Source organism: Rhinopithecus bieti, unplaced genomic scaffold, assembly GCF_001698545.2.
Source record: "Rhinopithecus bieti isolate Rb0 unplaced genomic scaffold, ASM169854v2 scaffold_32760, whole genome shotgun sequence".
In the NCBI taxonomy this organism is placed as follows: Eukaryota; Metazoa; Chordata; class Mammalia; order Primates; family Cercopithecidae; genus Rhinopithecus; species Rhinopithecus bieti.
This window is the reverse complement of record NW_016813956.1, coordinates 763,886-789,384: the sequence shown is the minus strand read 5'-3', so window position 1 is coordinate 789,384 and position 25,499 is coordinate 763,886. Positions and strand designations below refer to the sequence as shown.

Below are 25,499 nucleotides of genomic sequence, written 5' to 3'. Positions count from 1 at the left end.
AAGCCAGGTGTGGTGGCAGGTGCCTGTAATCCCAGCTCCTCTGGAGGCTGAGGCAGGAGAATCGCCTGAACCTAGGAGGCAGAGGTTGCAGTGAGCTGAGATGGCACCACTGCACTCCAGCCTGGGTGACAAAGCGAGACTCCATCTCTAAATAAATAAATAAAATAAAATCATATGAAATAAAAGAGTCCAAATAGCCAAAGCAATACTAAGCAAAAAGAACAAAGCCAGAGGAATCACACTACTCATCTTCAAACTATACTGCAAAGCTACAGGTAACCAAAACAGCATCGTACTGGTACAAAAACAGACACATAAACCTATGGAACAGGATAGAGAACCCAGACATAAAGTCACACAACTATAACCATCTGATCTTTGGCAAAGCTGACAAAATAACAAGCAATGGAGAATGGACTGTGTTCAATAAATGGTGCTGGAATAACTGGCTAACCATGTGCAGAAGATTGAAACTGGACCCATATCTTTCACCATATACAAAAATTAACTCAAGATTTAAATGTAAGACCTCAAACTATAAAAATCCTAGAAGAAAACCTATGAAATACCATTCTGGACATCAGCCTTGGCAAGTAATTTATGACTAAGTCTCCAAAAGCATTTGCAACAAAAACCAAAATTGTTAAGGGGAATGTAATTGAACTTCTGCCCAACAAAAGAAACTATCAAGGGACCTGGTTCACTCGCTCATACCTGTAATCCCAACACTTTGGGAAGTGGAAGCGTGTGGATTACTTGAGGCTAGGAGTTGGAAACCAGCCTGGCCAGTATGGCGAAATCCCATCTCTACTAAAAATACAAAAATCAGCCAGGCATGGTGGCATACACCTGTAGTCCCAGCTACTCAGGAGGCAGAGGCATGAGAATCACTTGAACCTGGAAGGCCAAAATTGTGGTGTGCCGAGATCGCACCACTGCACTCCAGCCTGGGCTACAGAGTGAGACTCTTGTGTCAAAACAAACAAAACAAAACAAACAAACAAAAAAACTGTCAACAGAGTAAATAGACATTCTACAGAATGAAGAAAATATTCACAAATTATGCATCCGACATAGCTCTAATGCTAAGGATTCATATGGAACTTAAATAATTCCATGAGCAAAAAACAAATAACTCCAATAAAAAATGGGGAAGAGACATGAACAGACACTTTTCAAAAGAAGACATACATGCAGCCAACAAATATATGAAAAATGTTCAACATCACTAATTAGAGAAACAGAAATCAAACCTCAATGAGATACCATTTCACATCAGTCAGAATGGCTGTTATTAAAACATCAAAAATAATGGATGTATGGCAAGGTGGCAGAGAAAAGGGAATGCTTACATTTCCACTGTTAGTGGGAATGTAAATTAATTCAGCTACTGGGCAAAGCAGTTTGGAAATTTCCCAAATAACTTAGAACTACCATTTGACTCATCAATTCTACTACTGAGTATATACACAAAGGAAAATAAATCATTCTACCAAAAAGACACATGCATAAGTATGTCTGTTGCAGCACTATTCACAATAGCAAAGACATGGAATCAACCTACATACCCACTAAGGGTGGAATAAAGAAAACGTGATACATATACACCATGGAATACTACACAGCCATGAAAAAGTACAAAATCACGTCCTTTGCAGCAACATGGGTGCAGCTGGAGGCCACTATTGTAAGTGGATTAACTCAGGAACAGAAAACCAAATACCTCACGTTCTCTCATAAGTAGGGAGCTAAACACTGAGTACACATGGACACAAAGGTGAGAACAATAGACCCTGGGAACTACTAGAGGCAGGAGGATGGAAGGAGGATGAGGGTTGAAAAACTATCGGGTACTATGATTACTACCTTGGTGATGGGGACGTTCGTACACCAAAACCGAGCGACACGCAATTTAGTCACGTAACAAATCTGCCTATGTAGCCCCTGAACCGAACATTTAAAAATAAAAAAGTTCTCAAATTTTTTTTCTTCATTTTTCTGTGCCTAAAGAATAAAAAAGTATTGGCCAGGCGCAGCGGCTCATTCCTGTAATCCCAGCACTGTGGGAGGCCGAGGCGGACGGATCGCTTGAATCCAGCAGTTCGAGACTAGTTTGGCCGGCAAAGCGAGACTCTCCCACCACACCCCTCGTCTCTCCAAAAATAGCTGGGGGTGGTGACTCGAGCCTGTAGTCCCAGCTACTCGGGAGTCTGAGGTGGGAGGATCATTTGAGCCCAGGAAGTCCAGTGAGCCCTTCAGCCTGGGCGACAGAGCGAGATTGTCTAAAACAACAACAACGACAACAACAACAACAACCCCCACACACAGAGAAAAAGAAAGAGAGAAGAAGAAAAGTAACAAGATAGCAGAGGACCCCAAAAGTCTTCGTATATTCTAACCTCCAGTAAAAAGTGAAATGAAAACCTTGGGGCCAGGGTGCTCCTGGCATTCCCCACACCTCCCACGCGCCTTCTTAACTGAACTCCATTGCGGGCGTTGGCTGTGGTTTGCTGGTGGAACGTCAACTCGGGTCGGGGATGGGGAGGGGAATAAAAACTGCATTTGATGATCAGTAGCGGGAAATAAGAATGGCATCAAGAAACCAAGAGCCAGGAGGAGACTCAGGGAGGGAGTGGAGGTGAAGAGTGTTGCGAGGTACAAATTTCACAAGGAAAAAGTGAAGCCTCAGACTTTCTGGAAACACTGCTTTTCATCTACGCAGGCGCCCTTCGGTGAAGCTACCACGTTTCTGGTTTATTCCTAAAAGATTTTACGCATGTAACCAAAAATTGTCTACTCGCGCATGGTTGAGCCTAAGGGGCCGTCTGATTCATTTTTTTTTCTAGATCTTTGTTTTCGTAAAACATTGTTTTTTTCTAGATCTTTATTTATTTTCGTAAAGATCATATATGTCTGGAATCATTCATCCGTAGGTCAAAACTACCGTCCTTCGAGCCGGATTCGAACCAGCGACCTAAGGATATCTTGGTTTAAGGAACCTACCTACAGTCCTCCGCTCTACCAACTGAGCTATCGAAGGATACATAACTTATTGTTCTCTAGACACGTAGTTCTGCGCTCTCTAAAAGCCCCAAAATAATGTGCATCCTGGAAGTTTCTAGGTTTTCAAGTCTAGGAGACTTGGTTTTAATTATATTAATATTAATTTTTTAAACTTCCATCGGCTTTAAAGCAGTATTCTCAGTCACCGGAATTATTCTGTGTAATGATCTAGGTAATTGGCTTCATGGTTATAAATATGTAAAAGGCATTGGGTTTTATATTGAAAACATTAGGATATTTATGTATAGCTCAAACCAAAAACCTTACTGGAATTCCCCGTCCTCCTCCCCTAGATATACACAATTTCCCAGATTACGCCCTCTGTTCTGCTGTTTTGTCTGATTAACTCCTCCTTTCTCTCTTAAAAGTGTCTGGATTTGCTTGATAAATGCTATGGTTGCCCTAAATACAGACAACTGGGTTGATGAGGATCCCAGGGTTGTGAACAAAGCATTCCGGTATCCTTGCAGTTCTCCTTTCTGAAAGTCGAATGATAGATTGTGTATATTCATAACTGTAGTGTTGAAACGTTGAAGTGTCGTCTGTGCGTGTTTGTGTAAATTTGAGTGTATATTACATAATCATGGAGGAGCAGTTAAAATGAAGCAAAAACTCTTGAAAACTTTACGTGGAAATATAAATATTCCTTTTTCAAAGCAAATTGTCCAACATAGAGAGAGGTTCTGTGTAGATTGTTGTCTGCTCAGCTTCCTTATACCTAAGGCAGAAATGGGGAATATGTTAAAACTATCTCGCAAGAAAAGGCTTTAAAAGGAAAAATCCCAAGTTTTTTTTCAAATGGCAACTGCCAGTGCCTCTTGTCAGACATATTAATAGCATACAGTTGATATTGAACTCCGTAATTAAGTCCCTTGCATGAGTAACTAAGAAAATAGTAGATGCTAACTTTCGATGTTTCTAACCTAATAGAGAGCTAGCAGCTAGAGAGGAGTGATCCTAGGATGTGGACAGTCTCTCTTGACATTATTGTGTATCCTATCTGTACCTTGGACACCACGTGGAAAAGCTACAGAGATGCCAATAAGAAGTGAAATTTCGAGACGGGGCTGCTACAAAGTTGTTGTCTCTGTTGGGGTTACTGGGGTGACACCTAGAGAAACAGGAAGGCCCCAGAAAGAAAACAAGTTCACTTTCTCACCTCCAGCCTTGGAGTCTGTAGCCTCCCTTTTGGCAAGGCTTATCCATAGGGTCAAGTGGTAAAACTGCAATGTGATTAAGAGTCTTACTTCCTGTATCACAAAGGGGATTAAAGAAAGGATTAAAAGAGCAGCTATAATACGTTTTCCCATCTAGAGTCTAGAGTTTTATTTTCGTTAAGTTCGTTAGTTAGCCCGTAGTTCAAAACTGACGTCCTCCGAGCCGGATTCGAACCAGCGACCTAAGGATCCCTTCGATGTTTAAATGAGCCTACAGTCCTCCGCTCTACCAACTGAGCTATCGAAGGACACGTAGCTTTTTGTTTTCTAGAATTCCTGAATACGTGTCCTGAAAGTTTCTGGGTCTTCAAGTCTTGTTGCATTAAGGAGACTCAGTTTTAATTATATTGATACTCATTTTTTAAACTACAATCGGTTTTAACGCAGTTTTTTCAGAACACTGGAAGTATTCGGTATAATGAATCCATTTGTTCTGCGTATCAAAATACCTGAGACTGGGTAATTTATAAAGAGTAGAGGCCAGGTGCTCTGGTTCACAACTGTAATCCTAGCACTTTAGGAGGCCATGGTGGGTGGATCACTTGAGGTCACAAGTTCAAAACCAGCCTGGCCAACACGGTGAAAACCCATCTCTACTAAAAATACAAAAATTAGCTGGGTATGGTGGTTCACACCTATAGTCCCAGCTACTGGGCAGGCTAAGGCAGGAGACACCGGGAGGCAGAGGCTGCAGTGAGCCAAGGTTGCACCACTGCACTCCAGCCTGGGTGACAGAGTGAGATTCCATCTCAAATAAATAAATAAATAAATAAATAAAGTAGAAATGTATTGCTCACGGTTCTGGAGGCTGGGAAGTCCAAGATCAAGGGACCAGCAGATTCAGTGTCTGGTGCGACCTGCTTTCTGCTTCCAAGATAGCACCTATGTTTGTGTCCTCACATGGCAGAAGAAATGGAGGGCAAAAGGAAGAAACATTGTGTTCTCATATGGCAGAAGAAAGAGAAGGCCTCCCACAAAAAAGAAATGGCATAGATCTGATGGCCAAATGGCTTCCTAAAGTCCCCACGTCTTAACACTATCATATTGGGTCTTAGATTTCAGTATAATGAATTTTGGAAGGACACAGACATTCAAACTCTAGCAGGCTGCTGTGACAAAAATACCACAGACTGGGTGGCTTAAAACAACAGAAATTTATTTTCTCACAGTTCTGGAGACTGGGAAGTCCAAGATTAAGTTGCTAACTGATTTGGTTCTTGGTAAGGGCTCACTTCCTGTCTTGCAGACGGACATCTTATTGCTGTGTCTTCACATGGTTTGAGTACTCTGTCTCCTCTTATAAGGAAACTAATCTTAGGGATCAAGGCCCATCCCTATGACCTTATTTAAACTTAACTACTTCCTTACCCCAACTAAGTCACTTTAAGGGTTCGGGATTCAACACAGAATTTTAAGGAAACACAATTCAGTCCATAGCAGTGGGTTTGGAGTTGAGAGTCAATAGTTTAACTACTGCTAACAACTGTTAAAACTTCCATGTGAACTTTAAGATATTCTTTTATTTTCTTTTTTTTTTTTTGAGAAAGCGGCTCAGTCCGTCACTCTGTCGTGCAGGCTGGAGTGCAGAGGCATGATCACAGTTCTGCAACTTCACCCTCCTCAGATGATCCTCCCACCTCAGCTTCCCTAGTAGCTGGGACTACTACAGGCACATGCTACCAAGCCCAGCTAATTTTTGTACTTTTTGTAGAGATGGGGTTTCTTGACCTTAATTTACTTCTGTGGAAGCTAAGAAGTTGTAAAATTTGATACCTAATCCAATGTTGCTGGAAACCAGAACTCCCAATTCAAAAGCCCTAGGCAAACCAATTGCTCCCAGTTTGCAGTCATGCCAACACACAACCCATGGATCTGAACTATGGGATTGGGCTAATTTTCTTTCACCTCATTTCCACACCTGCACTGCTAATAGAGTCATAGAAAATAAACAGAGAAGAGTAAGGGGAGGCCAAACTGACTGGATAAATTCTGTCCAGGGTGGAAGGAGAAAGCACCTAGGTGGTGTGAGCCTCAAAGCAAGGCTGACTTTGAGCCAAGTTCCGAGATGAATGGTGGGTTTCTACACACACTTAGAACATCTGGTTTTTTGTTTGTTTATTGAGAGGGTCTCGCTCTGTCACCCAGGCTGGAGGGCAGTGGTGCAATCTCTGCTCACTGCAACCTCTGCCTCTCAGGTTCAAGCAATTCTCCTGCATCAGCCTCCCAAGTAGCCGAGATTACAGGTACCCACCATGGCCCACAGCTGATTTTTGTATTTTTAGTAGAGACAGAGTTTCGCCATGTTGGTCTCAGGCTGGTCTCGAACTCCTGACCTCAAATGATCCAGCCGCCTCCCAAAGAGCTGGGATTACAGGAGTGAGCCACTGCGCCTGGCAATATCTGAGTTTTTAACTCTCTTGTCTAAAATGGTGGGGGCAGGAAATTGGGAGGTCTTCTTTCCACAGAGTTATCCACTTTGTCAGCCATGATTGCAATGAAAAAGCAAAAGAGAAGAGCAAGTACTAAAGGTTGTCTTAAGGTCTTTAAAAGACCTGTTATGTCCTGAGCAGCACAGTCACTTTCTTACATAAGATATTTTGTCTTCTCCATTTTCAATTTTTAGCATCTTGCCCCAATTTCATTGAGACTAGAAAATAAAAAAAATAAGTTTCTAATGATGGAATTTCTGGAAAAGAAGCAGTTGAAGGTGCAGATGTTGGGTGACAGCTTTCGTATGGCTTTTCTGAGAGTGATGGGCCTCTAGCAACGCCCAACGGATCCTCCTTTTCCCAACTAGCTTCTGCTGAACAGTACCTAGCACCTAGCACCTGGCACAGTACCTGGTACTCAGTAGGCCCAGAAGAAAAAGTGGCAACTAAAGCATTTGTCTTTGTGCACTCTGCCTCTAAGTCTGCAGCCATAAGTATACTCGCTTCTCTTGCTAATATTTACCTTAGAAAAATAATTTGTACACCCCTTGATCGAAATCAGGACTACAGAAACTAGAATAGAGAAATCAAATGGGACGCACGCCCCCTCGTGGCCACAGGTCCTCCGGCGGTGACAAAGCCAGACAAAAAGTGGATTTTTTTTTCTTTTCTTTTGAGAGGGAGTCTTACTACTCTGTCGCCCAGGCTGGAATGCAGTGGTGCGAACTCAGCTTGTTGCAAGCTCTTCCTCCTGGGTTCAAGCGATTCTACTGCTTCAGCCTCCCGAGCAGCTGGGATTACAGGCGTGCGCCACCATGCCCGGCTAGTTTTTTGTGTTTTTAGTGGAGACGGGGGGGTTTCACCATATTGGCAGGCTGGTCACGAACTCCTAATCTCAAGTGATCCACCCGCCTCGGCCTCCCAAAGTGCTGGGATTACAGGCGTGAACCACCGCTCCCGACTTTAAGGGACATTTGTAGATCTATAAAGACGCTGGATAATCTGTTTCTGGAACCAGATGAATAGATGAAAATTTTAGGGGTGCGGAGAGTGGTAGAAACTATTGGTTAGGCCAAGGCCGAACCTCATTGCTTGAAAAACTTGATTTTCCCTTCTGGCTGCATTCTCAATTTGCTTCCAGTTTCCGGTTTCCGTAGATGTGATTCCAGTGTTAAACTCTTCCCGGATCCCCAAGACAGCTGTTTCTAAGGACTCTGACTCCCTGGTTCACCTGCACTCCGTGGTCTCCTCCCGACGGGATCCGACATGGTAAAACAGATTATAGATGGCGCTGAGGGGCAGAAGTCATGCTGAGGCTCTTTAGTTACCATTGATATACAGTTCTTCATTTTTTTCCTATTGGCTAACGACGAAAGTCAATTGAAATAGCAGCGAGTCCTGAATTACTTCCAGATATCAAAGAGGGTAAAGGATGTAAATGCTACTTTTCCACGAGGGGAATTAGCTCAAATGGTAGAGCGCTCGCTTAGCATGCGAGAGGTAGCGGGATCGATGCCCGCATTCTCCAGTTTTATGTAGTTTCCTCTCCCACCTTACCCTTTGGCCTTTACTCCTATCTTTCCATGAATGTCTTGCTGACTCATAAACAGCTAACAACACACTCCCATATCATAATGGGGGTGGTCTTTCCTTCAAGCTCAAGATTCCCTCACCACCTAGTCCTCAGACTGTTCTATCGTAGACAGAGCTGGGTTCTTTGGAATTTCTCTCACGGTTTTCAGTTCTGAACGTTGGTCTCTGCCAGGTGCATTGGCAAATCTAATATGCACTTCGATCATTTATGTATTACATTTTTATCAGAGCAGACTGAGGACATATTACAAATTTTTTTCTTTTCTTTTCTTTTCCTTTTTTTTTTTTTTTGAGACAGACTTACTCTGTCGCCCAGTCTGGAGTGCAGTGGCACGATCTCGGCTCACTGCAACCTCCGCTTCCCGGGTTCAAGCGATTCTTGTGCCTCAGCCTCCGGAGTAGCTGGGATTACAGCTGTGAGCCACCACACCCGGAATATTTTTAGGAGACACGGGGTTTCACCATATTGGCCAGGCTGGTCTTGAACTCCTAACCTCTAGTGATCCACCCGCCTCGGCCTCCCACAGGGCTGGGATTACAGGAGTGGGCCACCGCGCCTGGCCCTGTATTACAAATTTTAAGAGATTTTTAAAATTACATTTTTATTCTTAGAATCGATTTCCTACATGTCCGACCTATTGAGGACCACCTCGAGTTGTTACAACTGTAACAAATGCACTCCCATTATCTCAATAAAATGGATGGGCGGGGCGTGGTGGCTCACATCTGTAATCCCAGCACTTTGGGAGGCCGAGACCAGCCTGGCAACATGGTGAAACCCCGTCCTTTACTAAAAATACAAAAATTAGCCGGGCTTGGTGGTGCATGAATCCCAACAAAAATTAGCCGGGCGTGGTGGCGCATGCCTGTAATCCCAGCTACTCGGGAGGCTGACCCAGGAGTATGGCTTGAAACCGGAAGGCAGAGGTTGCGGTGAGCCGAGATCGCGCCACTGCACTCCAGCCTGGGCGACAGAGCGAGACTCCGTCTCAAAAAAAATAAACAAAATAAAATGAGGGAGAGCCAAAGATATGTAGGTATGTTTGAAGGTTTTTGTTTTGTTTTGTTTTGTTTTGACATTCACTCTTTCTCTTCTGAAGTAATCTTGCTATAACTTGCCGGAGGGTGGGGGTGGGGGGTCTTCTGCTGTTACTGGTGCTGGCATATGGGAGGAGAATTGTAACAGAGAATCTATCTGGACCGAAATCTATTGTGCCTTGGCAAGAAGCTTAGTTCAGGACTATTTAATAAATGTCGCATTCAAGGCCCAAACATTACCTTTCAAAATACCTATTTTTTGTTTTGTTTTGTTTTCTGGCTGGGTGCGGTGGCTCGCGCCTGTAATTCCAGCACTTTGGGAGGAAGAGGCAGGTGGATCACCTGAGGTCAGGAGTTCCAGACCAGCCTGGCCAACATGGTGAAATCCCGTTTCTACTAAAAACACAAAAATTAGCCCGGCGTGGTGGCGGACGCCTGTAATCCTAGCTACTCGGGAGACTGAGGCGGGAGAATCTCTTGAACCCGGAAGGCGGAGCTTGCAGTGAACTGAGATGGAGCCACTGCACTCCAGGCTGGGCGACAGAGCGAGACTCCTTCTCAAAAAACAAACAAAAGGCCATTTTTCTTTTGCCCCCAACCAGCTTTCAAAAAGCAAGTTCATGGGGAGCGATCAGTTTAGATCCATCTCCAGCCCTTAATAGGAGTGGCTTCCAATGCGTTTTGGGCAGGGCTCTCCACCCACCACCCTAATTCAATAAGCCTGGGCTTCTGTGTTTTTTATTAGTTTTCCAGGTGGTTCTGATACATATCCAAGTTTGAGAATTATTTTCATAAAAAATAAAAGTTTGGAAACATGGGAAGGCACATACAAGAAATTGCCAGGCACAAAATCCTCAGAAAACGCTTCCTTACTTTGATCTAGACAAAGATATTTGTCATTAAGAACTCTTCCATAGGTACCTGGGATCACATTTTGAGACACAAAAGGGTACAATGGGATTAATATATTGTAATTAGATTGACACAAAATTAGCAAATATGTACCACTGTTATGCCAGATCTCTACTTCGTGAGCTAATTTCCTATATGGGTAGGAAATCCTGTCCATTTTTTCCTGTATGTATTATTTTCTCCTAAAATAATTCGCTTCTACCAGTGTTTTTCAAAACTTGCAGTACATAAAAGTCACCTGGTGAGCTTTTGAAACTACAATACCTGAATCTTACCTCCAAAGAAACCCAAGCATAGATGCGTTGTAAAATCTCTCCAGGTGATTCTAGTATCTACCACATAGTCTCAGCTAGGGTCGAAAGCCACCACCTTGACAATTAAAAGGAGAAGGGCGAATAGACTCCCTGAATGTCATCCTGGCTTCAGATGTGTAGGGTTCAGACGCTAGTGGTTCAGCACGTAACTCTCAACGATTCAGAACTTTGAACACCAGGGGACGCGCGTGCCCCACCAATTACCAGTTGCTCCGAGTAATTCCCACCAGCCACCCCTTTCCCCAGGCTGTGGATCCGGGGTTAAGGGGTGGAGAGGCCTCTGTGGATCTCTAGCCCAGTGGACCAGTGTCTGATTCACTTCCTCAGTGCCCAGGACTTCTAAGAGAGTTGGATTATATGAATTATAGGGATGAAGTCTTGATGGCGCGTGTTAAAAATTATTACGGAGAATAATAAAACATTAAAGAGATTCATTGCACATCCAGAATAGTTTTATAATAGATTCTCATCGAGGATATGTATAAGTGAAATACTCATTTCTGAGAATGATTCTTAAAATTTATACTCCAAAAAAAAACCTATGAATTCCTTCGAGCCGGATTCGAACCAGCGACCTAAGGATGTCTAGGGAAATATCCAACTACAGTCCTCCGCTCTACCAACTGAGCTATCGAAGGATTCGCCTAACTTTCACTCTCTGCTGGGGATGCCATCTCTGCTGGAGGTTGGGCAATCGTGGCCGTTTGCCGTCCTATTTACCTATGTTGTTGATACTCTTTTTGACATCCAGTACCCCTTCGGAATTGATTGATATTCAGAGGCCCTTTTCTCTGAAACAGGGAGAAAACAGGAGCACCACTCTCACTGGTTTACAAAAAGAAACATAAAATGTTAAGGAGGCACAAGGAACTGATAAGAATTTAGCAATGACCATCTTCTGTTGTGATGAATGCATTATATAACCAATTTTAATCTCTACCTAAAAATAGAATTTGAAACACTTTAACACTGCAATTTTAATGAGATTTTATTGAGATAATTGACAGGAGGAGGAGAAGGAAGAGCAGGCTAAATAATGCAACTTCGAACGCACACTAATTTTTTTTTTTTTTTTTTTTTTTTTTTTTTTTTTTTTTTTTTTGAGTCTCGCTCTGTCGCCCGGACTGGAGTGCAGTGGCGCGATATCAGCTCACTGCAACCTCCACTTCCCAGGTTCAAGCGATTCTCCCGTTCTCCCGCCTCAGTCTCCGAACAGCTGGGATTACAAGCGCAAGCCACCACGCCTGGCTAATTTTTGTATTTTTAGTAGAGATTTGATTTTGCCATGTTGGCCAGTCTGGTCTCGAACTCTTGGCCTCAAGTGATCCATCTGCTTTGGCCTCCCAAAGTCCTAGCATCATAGGCGTGAGCCCACAGCAGCTGGCCATCACATTAATTCTTAACTCAGCAAAAACCTATCCATGGGGGTGCTAAAATGATACATTTTTAAATGATCAACTTTAACACAAGGTAATATCATTTCAAATATTAGTTTTGCAAAGTATAAAGTTCTTGTCTAGTTTTCTATGACTCTGAAGCTCAGAATAGCTATTATCCTCCCTCATTAACGAAGAAATCCACTTGTGGAATCTGGCATCGGAAATCTCTTTCATTATGGCCTGGCGTGTTGACTCACCTCTGTAATCCCAGGACTTTGGCAGGCCGAGATGGGGAGATCACTCGAGGTCAGGAGTTCGAGACCAACCTGGCCAAAATGGTGAAACTCACGTCTCTGTTAAAACTACAAAAATCAGCTGGGCATGGTGGTGGGCGCCTGTAATCCCAGCTACTCGGGAGGCTGAGGCAGGGGTATCGCTGGAACCCAGGAAGCTGAGGTTGCAGTGAGCAGAAATGTTGCCATTGCACTCCAGCTGCTGGACAGAGCAAGACTCCCTCTCAAAAAAACAAACCAAAAAAAAAAAAAAAAAAAAAGAAAGAAAGAAAAAGGAAAAGAAATCTGTTTCATTCTTTTTCATGTTCCATTAAAGATAATTACCTCGTCATGTAATACAACATGCACAGGGCAATGATCCTTCTTGTGCAGGTAGTCCATTGAGCCCAATGTTCACTCCTTTATGGCACAGATTTATTTTTTCTTTTCTGAACAAGAATTGAAAGCACATTTAACTTGGCCATTAATCTCCTCAAGTCCATGAAACATTCATTTGAGTGGGGCGAGTCTGGATGAATTAAACGTAATGTTTTATCTCCTCTCCAACCTCAATTGACTGAATAAGTTATCCTATTTCATAGATGTATTTACTGCATTTGGTCAAAATACACTTTTCAAACGGTTAAATGCATGATTATTATATGAATATGAAATAAACACTTGCCAAAGGTTTAATTCACTAATGAGGGAATCATCAAGATGGTAAAACCGATTCAAAGAATTTATTGATAGTCACTGAAAGAAGCAATGCTGTAAATTAACATTGCTAAGTGAGATAGAGAACTAGAAACTGCCCCATAGGGCAATACAACTGTTACTGTTTCTACAGGACGGAAAATAACTAAATATCAGACGAAGTTCATTTGCATCATCACAGTTGTCTATAGGTTAACGACGGTCCCTTACAAAGCTGAAAAAATACCCTAATCAATAAATAGTAAACTAGTCCAGGCTTGGTGGCTCAGGCCTGTAATCCCAGTAGTTTGGGAGCCTGAGGCAGGTAAGTCGCTTGAGACCAGCAGTTCGAGATCAGCCATGGCCAACATGGTGAAATCCTGTTTCTACAAAAAATACAAAAATTAGCCGGGAGTAGTGGTCGGGCGCCTGTAGGCCCAGCTACTGGGACTGGCTGAAGAGGGAGGATCCCATGAGCCCAGGAGTTTGAGGCCACAGTAAGCTATGATTGTTTCACTGCACACTGCAGCCTGAGCGACAGAGCCAGACCCTGTCTCAAAAATAAATAGTAAGCCAAAACAATGCTACATACTCGTGGAGCAGTAATTTCTCTAATGGAGCAATTTTGCCCTCACAAGGGTCATCTGACAATGTAAGAAGACATTTTTAATTGTTGTGACTGAGGAACATAGTAGGTAAATAGCTGTGACTGAGGAATATAGTAGGTAAAGAACAGGAATGCTAGTAAACATCCTGTAATGCATAGAACAGCCCCCACAACAAAGAATTATAGTATCTAGTCCAAAATGTCAATAGCCCTCTATTGCAACTCTGCTCTAGAGAATGAAAATAAGATAATCCTGGGCCTGCAGTTTTCTAATTGGCTCCCCTTGTCCAGATTGGTCCTCTCAGTTCTGTTCTCCACACAAAATGCCAGCAAGTTCTCACTGAGAGGTGTCTGAGGTCCATAAGATTGGCACCATTAAAAGAAGTTCAGGGCGAGCGCGGTGGCTCACGTCTGTAATCCCCAGCACTTTGGAAGGCCGAGGCGGGTGGATCACCCGAGGTCAGGAGTTCAAGACCAGCCTGGCTAATATGGCGAGACCCTGTCTCTACTAAAAATACAAAAATTAGCTGGGCATGTTGGCGGGCGCCTGTAATCCCATCTACTCAGGAGGCTGAGGCAGGAGAATCGCTTAAACCAGGGAGACGGGGGTTGCGGTGAGCCGAGATCCCGCCATTGCACTCCAGCCTGGGCAACAAGAGCGAAATTCCATCTCGGAAAAAAAAAAAAAAAAAGTTTCCTCCTTCCTGCCACTCTCCCAACAAACCCTTTATTGTGAAAGAAAATAATTGGGTTTCCCCTAAAATAGATTCACAAGAAGGAGCGTGAACACTCATATTAAAAGTCTGACCTACTAACAGAACCACCCAGTGTAAGATAAATGTGATTTATGAAGTCTTCCAAGCACAAGTCCTTCCTGCCTTTGCTTGTGGACTGGGGCTCATACTTGTGTGTAATCCTACATCCGCCCTGAGGCAGGATCCACTCCTTCATTTCTCCAGCGCCAAATTACAGAAAATTCAGACAGAGAAGACAGGCCTGAAGGAAACTTGAGGGACAGCGGAAAGTGATGGGAACAAACGTTAGATTTGAGGGATTATGAGACGGGCATGACAAATTGTATTCTTGTAGGTTAGGAATTATGAGTATCCTATGTATGGCTAAAATTATCTTCTATGTGTTCATTTTCAAAACAAAATATAACCCAATGTGAAAACGGGAAGCTGGAAAGGTTTTGCTTTCCTTTGCTCTCCTTCATAAATAGTATTCTTAGATGCAGGTGGGAGATGAGTCTCCAGTCCCACCTGCCCCTTCCAGCCCCCCACCTCACTCCCGCTGTAGTGCAAGAGAAGAGAGTATCAGTAGCGCCAGAGGCCAGGGCCCAGGGTGGGTGCCCTGGCGTCCGGTTTCATTGACTTGCTAATTGGAAGACTGCAAAGCCTTTCGCACAGGGAAAGGTGAAGAGGGAGTGGCGAGGGGGGCACCCGCGTTGACGAATAGACACACAAAGAAAAAGAAAGCTTCGCAAAGGGTATCTCTGCTCCCGGGTGGTCATTCTGAGCTAAGGGGCTGGGGGCCCGTCGCCCTCTTCCACTTTCTCAGCTTTTTCACCCGCTTTCACTCTATCCGACACGCTTTCTTTCCACTTGTGTTTGGTAGCGGAGCTGATTTTCCGAATGGTAGCCATCCGGAGCTAGCGGCTAGCAAGAGGACAGCAAGCGGACGGCGAGCGCGTTCCGTTGGAGGTTCGGAAAACCAGCGAAATAAAGGTAACCGGAAACTTGCAGTCCTGGACCAGCGTCGGGAGCAACGGGTCGCGTGATGGGGAGGAGATCACGTGGTGGCAAGGGTGTGGCCTATTTGTGTTGCCAGGTGCGCAGGCGCAGTTGCCGCCAAGGCTGCAGAACTCCGCGGGTGACATGAAAGGTTGTAGAGTGGCGCTCTGTGCATCTGCGTATTTATAGATCAAATAAGTGTCATTAAAAAAAAATGCGGGCCAGGCGCGGTGGCTCACGCCTGTAATCCCAGCACTTTGGGAGGCCCAGGCGGGCGGATCACCAGGTCAGGAGATCGAGACCATCCTGGCTAACACGGTGAAACCCCCCTCTCTACTAAAAATACAAAAAATTAGCCGGGCGTGGTGGCGGGCGCCTGTAGTCCCAGCTACTCGGGAGGCTGAGCTACTCGAGAGGCTGAGACAGGAGAATGGCGTGAACCCAGGAGGCGGGGCTTGCAGTGAGCCGAGATCGCGCCGCTGCATTCCAGCCTGGGCGACAGAGCGAGACTCCGTCTCAAAAAATATATAAATACACACATATATACATACATACAGCCCATGTTGCAAAGTAACATAAGGTTAATTCGCAGTTTTCCATTCATTCATTCGGTAAATGTTTACTGCGTACCTGCTGCGGGCTGGTGGAAGAGGCCCTGGGTTCTTTGCGAGCGCGTGGTCCCTTGAGGGTGAGGAAATCGGACCACCGACCCCCACGTGTAGGGGAGGACGTGGTGCAGCAGCGCCAGATAAAGCCGGAGGAACCCCAAGTGGAGGCCGCTTGGTTCCTTCGGGAGTGAGTGAAGAACCAATTTCTGTTGCATGTGTTTCAACAGTAACTGAACTAATTGTGTACATAGACCCTTTTGAACACAATTTAAAAGTAAATAATGAATTTTGGTAGTAAAAGTTACAGCAACATGACGGGCTATTTACTCGTATGTGTGATGTAATGGAAAGAACACAGACAGGAGTTTTAGCCACTTCAATGTCCCACAAGTAGTATGACTTCCCTAACTTCCTCATGCCTTATGCAAAATGGAGATGATGATAATGAAGATAATACAGATCCTAAGGGGGTAGTTGTGAATATCAAAATGAAACAGAATTCATTTCTCAGAGTGTGCTGTCTACTGCCTTACTCCCACAGGCTCAAACAGGGGAACCCACAGAGGGTACTTGGAAAGCCTTTTAGCTGGGCCTTATCTTTGGTTAAATTAGAGTATAAAGAATTCAAGAATAACACCATAGGAAGCATATGAGTAATAACGTAATCATTAAAACAAGTCCCAAACAGTACCACAAAAAAAGCTAAGTACACAAGAATTTAGACTATGTAAGAGATCAGATTTGGTTGAGATTAATTAAGGAAAGCCTCGGAGATGGAGTTATAGTCCTTACAGAGGATTTTTTTTTTTCTTTTTTTGAGACAGGGTCTCACTGTGTTGTTAATGCTGGGGTGCAGTGGTCCAGGCTGGTGTGCAGTGGTGGGATCAGAGCTCATTGAAGTATTGAACTCCTAGGCTCAAGGGATCCTCTCCCCTCAGCCTCCTGAGCAGCTAGGATTAAGGCACATATCATCATGCCCAGCTAATGGGCTGTTTTATTTTGTTTTTGTATTTTTGTAGAGACTCAGTATGTCGAATCGTAGGTCTCACTATGTTGCCCTTGCTTAGATAGGAATTTTGAAGGAAGTGATTGATCAGAAGCACTTTTATTTTTTCCCCAAGAAGGAGTCTTGCTCAGTCACCGAGGCTGGAGTGAGTCACCGCACCCTGCCCAGAATCACTTTTGACAAAAGTTAGTAGTGACATTTTGAATAGATTCCTGACAAAAGTTAAGTAGAGACATTTTGAATCCATCCCAGGATTATGTATGTGTGAGCAAGATCTAAAAGTTACTTGATTTTTTTATTTGTGTATTTTACATTGATCTTGGTAGTCAAAGGAGTGAACATTTCAGCTGTTGTAATTTTGAGAATAAAAGTACTAAAAGGAAGCAATATGTACACAGCAGTGACCTGTATATTCACAGACATGTATTGATCACTGACTATTCCAGGTCCTATGCTAAGTGCTGGGAACACACAGAAACAAGACAGCCTCTGTCCTCAAAATCTGTCAAAATTTAAAAGCTCAAAGAGTAAGTCATGAGTCAGTTATGGAAATAAAGGTTTTTGGCTTTGAAGGTCTGATTCAGAATGCTTGGAATTTGAGTTTGTAGAACCTTTCTGGTTGGTGATTTATACCATACTATAATAAAAGTGTATTTTGCTTATGTAAACATATGTCTTTTGGAAAAAATCCTGGAACTCTCTGAACTCTAGACGCAAGCAATTATGAAAATTAGGAAATATGTGCTGGGACACAGACAGATACTAAAAATGATTACACAAGGCAAAGCTAAATTAATCATACTTGCCAACAACTTCCCTGCTTTAAGATAAATTTCTCCCCTGGTATGCTATATAGATTGATTGCAAATATCTAACATGAAGAATGCCATAAGATGGTTAAAACATGCCTTATACATACCAGCAGACATCAGTATTTTTACAAGCTTTTCAGAGTAAAATTTTATCATTTTTTTCCCTTGAGTTTTTTTTTTTAATTGATTCATAACTTCTCCTTCCCCCATGACTTTTGGTTAAAGGTATTCTATGCTAGAAGTGTAAGATTTTTAAAAAGTAAAAACCAAAAGAGCTAGAAAAGTAGGAAAAGTGAATGGTAAAGTCCGTAAACTTTTACTAGACTTTAGATAACTGTCAGGAAAACATCTAACATTTCAAAGTACCTGATATGTTTAGGCATTACTTATGTAGCCTTCACTAACTGAGGTCTGTCTTGTGTTCAGTTAGCCTTCGAGCACATAGTATAGGGCCTTGATTGACTGTGGCAGGGTTTTAATAAATGATAACAGTTATTAATGCCTAATAAAGAAATTTTTGGCTCGGTGCAGTGGCTCATGCCTGTAATCCCAACACTTTGGGAAGCCGAAGCCAGCGGATCACCTGAGGTCAGGAGTTCGAGACCAGCTTGGCCAACATGATGAAACGTTGTCTCTGCTAAAAAATACAAAAATTAGCCGGGCATGGTGTTGTGTGCCCATAATTCCAGCTGCTCAGGAGTCTGAGGCAGGAGAATCGCTTTAACCCGGGAGGTGAAGGTTGCAGTTGAGCCGATCGCATCACTGCCCTCCAGTCTGGGCAACAGAGGGAGACTCCATCTCAAAAAAAAAAAAAAAAAAAAAAAAAAAAAAAAAAAAAATTTAACCCTGGGGAATATGGCAAAACCCCGTCTCTACAAAAAATACAAAAATTAACTGGGCATGGTGGCACGTGCCTACAGTTCCAGCTACTCAGGAGGCTGAGATGGGAGATCACTAGAGCCTGGTGTTAATGGTGGAGGTTGTCCAGGTTCTTGGCGTCTTGAACAAAGAATTGGACAAAACGCACAAACAGAGCAAGGAAAGAATGAAGGGTTTTATTGAAAATGAAAGTACACTCCACAGTGTGGGAGTGGGGCTGAGCATAGGCGCTCAAAGGCCCCGTTACAGGTTTTTGTGAGTTTAAATACCGTCTACTTGGGGTACACCCTATGTAAATGAAGAGGATGAAGTAAAGTTACAAAGTCATTTACTCCGTGTATGCCCTAGGGAGAGGATATTTCCTGTTATAGCTGAAGTGTGAGTTGGCTGTATGTTCCCTGCCTCCAGATCCTATCTTCCTGCCTCACTGGGAAGTCGAGGCTGCGGTGAGCCGAGATCGCGCCACTGTACTCCAGCCTGGGCAACAGAGGGAGACTCTGTGGCATAAAAAAACAAATAGGAAGAAAGCTGAGTGAGATAGCCTATTTTCTGATTATCCCCAATTCTCTCTGCTACCTTACCTTTCATACTGTCCTCCAAAATAATGTAGTGACGTTTTCTTGGAAAGACTTATTACAACATGGCTGTTTCAGACCTATCTCCACTCCTGGTCTTGCCTCACAGAGTAACCCTAATGAGATAGGGCAGGATATCCCTCCACTCCCTGTCAAGATCTTGTCCTGTACTTGTCTAATAGGTGTCAATGAGAGGTATCCCTTTTCTGACCACTTTATCTTTTTTTTTGAGACGGAGTCTCGCTCTGTCGCCCAGGCTGGAGTGCAGTGGCGCCATCTCTGCTCACTGCAAGCTCCGCCTCCCGGGTTCACGCCGTCCTCCTGCCTGAGCAGCCGGGACTACAGGCACCTGCCACCACACCCAGCTACGTTTTTTGTTTTTTTTTTTTTTTGTACTTTTAGTAGAGATGGGGTTTCACCGTGTTAGCCAGGATGGTCTCAATATCCTGACCTCGTGGTCCACCTGCCTCGGCCTCCCAAAGTGCTGGGATTACAGGCGTGAGCCACCACGCCCGGCTCTGACCTCTTTTATATTACTGTTTTTCCTTTCTGAAGTCTCCTTAGAGTCTATTGTTTCTGTATTTAACATTGGTATACTTTCACGTGATAATGCATGCCCCAAGAAGGGTGCCTACTTTTCACAGGGCGGCAGGAGAGAGACTGAGAACCAAGTGAAGGGGGAAGCCCCTTATAAAACCATTGGATCTCATGAGCAATTACCATGAAGAGAATAGCACGGGGGCAACCATCCCCATGATTTCATTACCTCCCACTGGGTTCCTCCCATGACACATGGAGATTTTGGGAACTACAATTCAAAATGAGATTTGGGTGGGGAAACAGCCACACCATATCACCAGCTCTGTAAAGGGTTAATAAGGACCTGAGGGTTACAGTGGCTTATCAGATGAAGAGCTAGTATTCTCACTGCCTGATTATTACAGCAATCACAATATTGTAAACACACACAAAAATGGGCATCGTACTCCCAGAACGTTGGTTTTTTTCCTACCTCAAGATGATTTTATAAAAGTCTTCATAATCCAGTTCTTGGTTCATAAACACAGTAATTCAGAAGCCACTTTAGTCTTCCTGGTCTCTAAAATGTATATAACTTTTCTTAGATTAATTATAAATTAATTAATTGATTGTCATTCCCACATCTTAGGTGATTCTGATGTCACTCAAAGCATTTTAGAATTACCAATGTAAATTTTAAAAGTACAAGATTGTTAATAAACTATTATTTATATTTAAGTAGTCTTGTGAACTTTTATGGCATTAGATGTGTCTTTAACCAGTTCTTCCAGTCTTTTATTTCCTGGTTGTTTGCCTGTCACAATAATTTACATTTGAAAAGAACCATATTTTCTAAAACGTATTTTTGCTAAATGTTAGTTCCTTGAGTATCAAGAGTTCCTTGAGATGTTAATAGATGTTATTTGGTTAAAAAAAAAAAGAGCTTTGACTCCATTCTCTTTGCTAGACCTACTTTAAGCAACGAGCTGTAAATTTCAGAACATTAGAAGATAGATCAGTTGAGATTTTTCTTCATTTTATTTTCCTTCTATGAATAATTAAATATTAGCTGTGTTTTCAGCTCTCAGCTGGTAAGAACGTTGCCTTTTTTAGATGTTGGTGTCCTCTTTCAGTTAACACATACCCATTACCCTGCCAAACCTCACCAGTATTAAGTAATTATTTATTAACATATAGTGCATACAATGTGCTGCCACTGTACATGCTTTAACACCTAGTTTCTCAAATTTTGCAACAATCCCAATCCAATTACTGAGCCGTTTTCTTTTCTTTATTTGTTTTTTCTTTTTTCTTTTTCTTTTTTTTCTTGAGACAGGGTCTGGCTCTGTTCCCAGATTGGAGTGAGAGAGGAGACCACTCCTCATATTGTCTTATACTTAATTTCTTGTTTGCTGAAAAGGTAGAAGTTAAAAGAATAGACAGAAGTGAAATTCATAGTCAGACAGCCCGGTGCCACATTTCAGGCCTGGTAGTTAAAATTCAACCCCTGACCTCACTGCTTGTGGTATCTATAGATTCTAGACATTGTATGAAGAAGCATCGTGAAACTCCCTGTTATGTTTTTTTCTGATTACTGGTGCATTATAGCCCCCAGTCATGTACCCATTGCTTGCTCAATCGATCACGACCCCCACTTCACGCAGCCCCTTTAGAGTTGTGAGCCCTTAAAAAGGACAGGAATTACTTATTCGGAGAGCTCAGTTTCTAGGACGTAAGTCTGCCAATGCTCCTAGCTGAATAAAGCTCTTTCCTTCCACAATCCAGTGTCTGAGGGATTTTTGTCTATGACTCCTCCTGCTACAGGAGTGCTGTGGCATGAACATGGCTCACTGCAAGTTCTGCCTCATGGGGCTTAAGCCATCCTCCTACTCAGCCTCCCGACGAGCTGTGAGTACAGGCACCTGACACCATGCCTGGCTAATTATTGTATTTTTTGTAGAGACTGGGTTTCACCATGTTGGCCAGGCTGGTCTTGACTTCCCAAAGTGCTATGATTACAGGAATGAGTCACAGTGCCCAGCCTGAGCCATTTTCAAACCCAGTATGTTCAGCCTCTTAATGTGAATCATTAGCCAGGAACTTGCCTTGCTCTAATCTCATCCACACACAAATTTTACATGACTTTTGACATCTGAAGAAGCTCTTTGGATTAAAACAGAAATAATAAAGAGAACATGTTCTTAGGCTTGTCCCTAAAATAAACTCTTGCCTAAACTTTCTTCCTTTACAAAAGAATAGAAGACAATGTTTGGAGATTTCTCAGAAATTACAAAAGGGGCACAATTATCACAGTTTTTAGTTGTGTCGTGTTTTTTATATGTTACTCTTGAAGGAGGTTATTTTCTCTCTATAGCTTTTTATTATGAAAAGTTATTTATTTATTTTTTTTTGAGACGGAGTCTCACTCTGTCGCCCAGGCTGGAGTGCAGTGGCCGGATCTCAGCTAACTGCAAGCTCCGCCTCCCGAGTTTACGATATTCTCCTGCCTCAGCCTCCCAAGTACTGGGACTACAGGCGCCCGCCACCTCGCCTGGCTAGTTTTTTGTATTTTTTTAGTAGAGACAGGGTTTCACCGTGTTAGCCAGGCTGGTCTCGATCTCCTGACCTTGTGATCCGCCCGTCTCGGCCTCCCAAAGTGCTGGGATTACAGGCTTGAGCCACCGCGCCCAGCCGAAAAGCTTTAAATTTACAAAAAGGAGTTGAAATAATATTGTAGTGAACAATATATACACTCCACAATCAACAATTGCTAGTATTTGCCATACTTGCTTTAAATCAATCTCTCTTTCTTGTTTGTGCACACACACAGCATGTACATTTCTTTTGCTGAACTGTTTGAAAATAAGTGACAGATGTGATGACTTTACCATTTAAACACTTCAGCAAGCACTCCTACATGTAAGAGCATTCTACACATCATAAACTTGTTATCACTCCTAGGAAAAGTATCAGTAATTTCATTGTATCTAAGAACTGGCTTATGATCCAATTTCTCTAGTTATCCCAAGAATATATTTATGTATTTCTTTTTTTGAACTAGAATTCAGTATAGAATCACTCATTCCATGTGGTTGTAATGTCTTTAGTCTCTCAATATTTTTATAACGTTGACTTTTTAAAGACCATTTGATTCATAGTTTTGTTGCATTTGATCCTCTATGTTCTATAAATTAGAAGGTATGTCCAGAAACTTGATTCAATTCAAGTTAAAATATTTTTCGCTAAAGTATTTCATAGATGATGCTGGTATTTCATATTGTAATACATTAGAGGGCCCAAATATTTTCAATTTTCATTTTAGATTGCTTTTAAGATTATATTTAAAATCATATATCCATACAAGGCTAACTTTTTTTTTTTTGAGTTGGAGTCTCACTCTGTCACCCAGGCTGGAATGCAGTGATGCGATCTCAGCTCACTGCAACCTCTGCCTCCTGGGTTCAAGCAATTCTTGTGCTTCAGCCTCCCAACTAGCTGGGATTAGAGGCGCGAGCCACCACACCCAGCTAATTTTTGTGTTTTTGGTAGAGACAGGGTTTTGCCATGTTGGCCAGGGTAGTCTCGAACTCCTGACCTCAGGTGATCCACCTGCCTCGGCATCCTAGAGTGCTGGGATTACAGGCATGAGCCACCACGCCTGGCCCCACTAACTTTTTTTGATGCTATTTCTAGCACTCAAATCCTAGAATTATTTACAGAAGCATAAAGCAATGCACATGCTTTATCCTTTTTTATTTTATTTAATTTTTTTGAGACAGGGTCTTGCTCTGTCACCAAGGCTGGAGTTTAGTGGCTCAATCACAGCTCACTGAAGCCTCAACCTCCTGAGTTCAAGTGATCCTCCCACCTCAGCCTCCCAAGTAGCTGGGACTACAGGTGTGCACCATCACACCCAGCTAATGTTTGTATTTTCTGAAAAGATTTTTTTTTTTTTTTAATATAGAGACAGGGTCTCGCTATGTTGCCCAGGCTGGTCTTGAACTCCTAGCCTCAAGCAATCCTCCTGCCTTGACCTCCCAAAGTGCTGGAATTACAGGCATGAGCCATCGCACCTGGCTGCATCTTCATTTCCTATTGCCAGACAATTAAAACATAGCTGTGGATGTAATTTTTGTTAAATCAGTCACATTCACCCAGTAGATATATGGCAATTTTCTTTTCTCTTTTTTTTTTTCTTTTTTCTTGCACTGCTTTATACATTCAGAGAAACTTCTCTAGTAACAAACTATGGAAACGATCACTGAAAGTAGTCTTGCTGGCAGCTTTCTTGAAGGCAGGGACTATATCATGTTCATATTTTTATTAAATGTCCAGCGATGAAAAGGTGCTTAATAAAAATGTGTTTGTCAATTGTTTTGAAAGACACTGTATCTTTTATAAAGTAGACTTAGAGAACAGTCAAGTCTCACTGTGCTGAAGAAAAGTTACTGTGGTCAAATTCATCCATTTTATGTTAACTCATAATTCTCGGTTTCATGGTGTATATACCAACAATACACCCAAATCCTAGGGAGTCCATCTAGTTAGTTAGTTAGTTAGTTTATTTATTTAGTGACAGGGTCTCACTCTGTCACCCAGGCTGGAGTGTAGTGGTGCAATCATGGCTCACTGTTACCTCCACCACCTGTGTTCAAGCGATCCTCCCACCTCAGCCTCCCCAGTAGCTGGAACTTGACATGAGCACCACCACATCCAACTAATTTTTGTATTTTTTGTAGAGATGGGGTTTTGCCATGTTGGCCAGGCTGGTCTTGAACACCTGAGCTCAAGTGATCCACTCACCTTGGCCTCCCAAAGTGCTGGGATTACAGACGTAAACCATTGTGACAGTCCCCATCTAGTTTAATACTTGTAATTTTCTGTGCCCAACTCTATGTGCTATTTATCTAAGTAGATAAAATATGGAATAGTTTTAAAACGGGATATAACATCACATGGAGCAAGTGATAAATTACTGTTAATATTCAGGTTACTGAGTAAAGAAAAAAGGGCCTGTGATGCCTTATGCCTGTAATCCTAGCATTTTGGGAGGACGAGGCAGGAGGAGGAGGAGGAGGAGGAGAAGGAGAAGAAGGAGAAGAAGAAGAAGAAGAAGAAGAGGACGAGGAGGAGGAGGAAGAAGAAGAAGAAGGAGAAGGAGAAGGAGAAGGAGAAGGAGAAGAAGAAGGAGAAGAAGAAAGGGTTGGATGGCAGAGGACAGACCGTGGTAATTTGTCATCGTGTCTCTGGCAGAGGACAGACAGTGGTAATTTGTCATCGTGTCTCCAGCGTGCTCGGAGGTGAGCATTCTCTCAATGCAATATCCATGTTCTGGCGCTCCTTACAGATGCAGTGGGCTGCAGACCTGATATATCAAGTCTTCACAGTGATATAACTCTTGTTATCATTGAACCCCTTTTGCTCTGATTAAATAGAGAACGTTATATGTGAATTCAGCCTTTCCAAGTTTGAGGGCAATTTTTTAAAAATGCACAGGGCCACTTAACACTTTTATTCATTGGTATGGATATATAAGGTTGGTGTTCTGACCTTAAAGTTATCCTTGACTATTCTTCTCACTCCCATTCAAATCTACCAGGAAATCTTACTGATTCAGCCTTCCAGAGAGACCCACTTCTCCTCTTTCCCTGCTAGCACTCTGATCTTTCTTAATACTTTTTGTCACCAGGAGTCTCTTAATTGGTTTCCTTGTTTCTATCATTGTCCCCCTAAGGTCTTTTCTCAACATAACAGTTAAAATTACGTTTTTAAAAGGTAAGTTAGATTCTGTTTTATCGGGAGAACCCGCTCCCGAAGTTTAACGTGGATTGTTTTCTATTTCCTAAG

The 25,499-nt window shown here is 42.8% G+C and overlaps 1 long non-coding RNA gene and 4 other non-coding genes across 5 annotated transcripts; 1 reads left to right on the top strand and 4 right to left on the bottom strand.

Annotated features, from left to right (window-relative positions):
• Window positions 1-2,923: 2,923 nt before the first annotated feature.
• On the bottom strand, window positions 2,924-5,115 carry LOC108513394 (uncharacterized). Its single transcript, XR_001880887.1, has 3 exons — window positions 5,078-5,115; window positions 4,223-4,313; window positions 2,924-3,781 (listed from the first exon to the last, which is right to left on the bottom strand). It is a non-coding gene; the product is annotated as an uncharacterized LOC108513394 (long non-coding RNA).
• TRNAY-GUA (transfer RNA tyrosine (anticodon GUA)) lies at window positions 2,947-3,040 on the bottom strand. The gene is made up of 2 exons: window positions 3,004-3,040; window positions 2,947-2,982 (listed from the first exon to the last, which is right to left on the bottom strand). It is a non-coding gene; the product is annotated as a tRNA-Tyr (tRNA).
• TRNAY-GUA (transfer RNA tyrosine (anticodon GUA)) lies at window positions 4,435-4,528 on the bottom strand. Its single transcript has 2 exons — window positions 4,492-4,528; window positions 4,435-4,470 (listed from the first exon to the last, which is right to left on the bottom strand). It is a non-coding gene; the product is annotated as a tRNA-Tyr (tRNA).
• Window positions 5,116-8,164: 3,049 nt separating the features above from the next.
• On the top strand, window positions 8,165-8,237 carry TRNAA-AGC (transfer RNA alanine (anticodon AGC)). Its single transcript has one exon. It is a non-coding gene; the product is annotated as a tRNA-Ala (tRNA).
• Window positions 8,238-11,113: 2,876 nt separating this feature from the next.
• TRNAY-GUA (transfer RNA tyrosine (anticodon GUA)) lies at window positions 11,114-11,204 on the bottom strand. Its single transcript is given in 2 exon segments — window positions 11,114-11,149; window positions 11,168-11,204. It is a non-coding gene; the product is annotated as a tRNA-Tyr (tRNA).
• Between the last annotated feature and the right edge of the window lie 14,295 nt (window positions 11,205-25,499).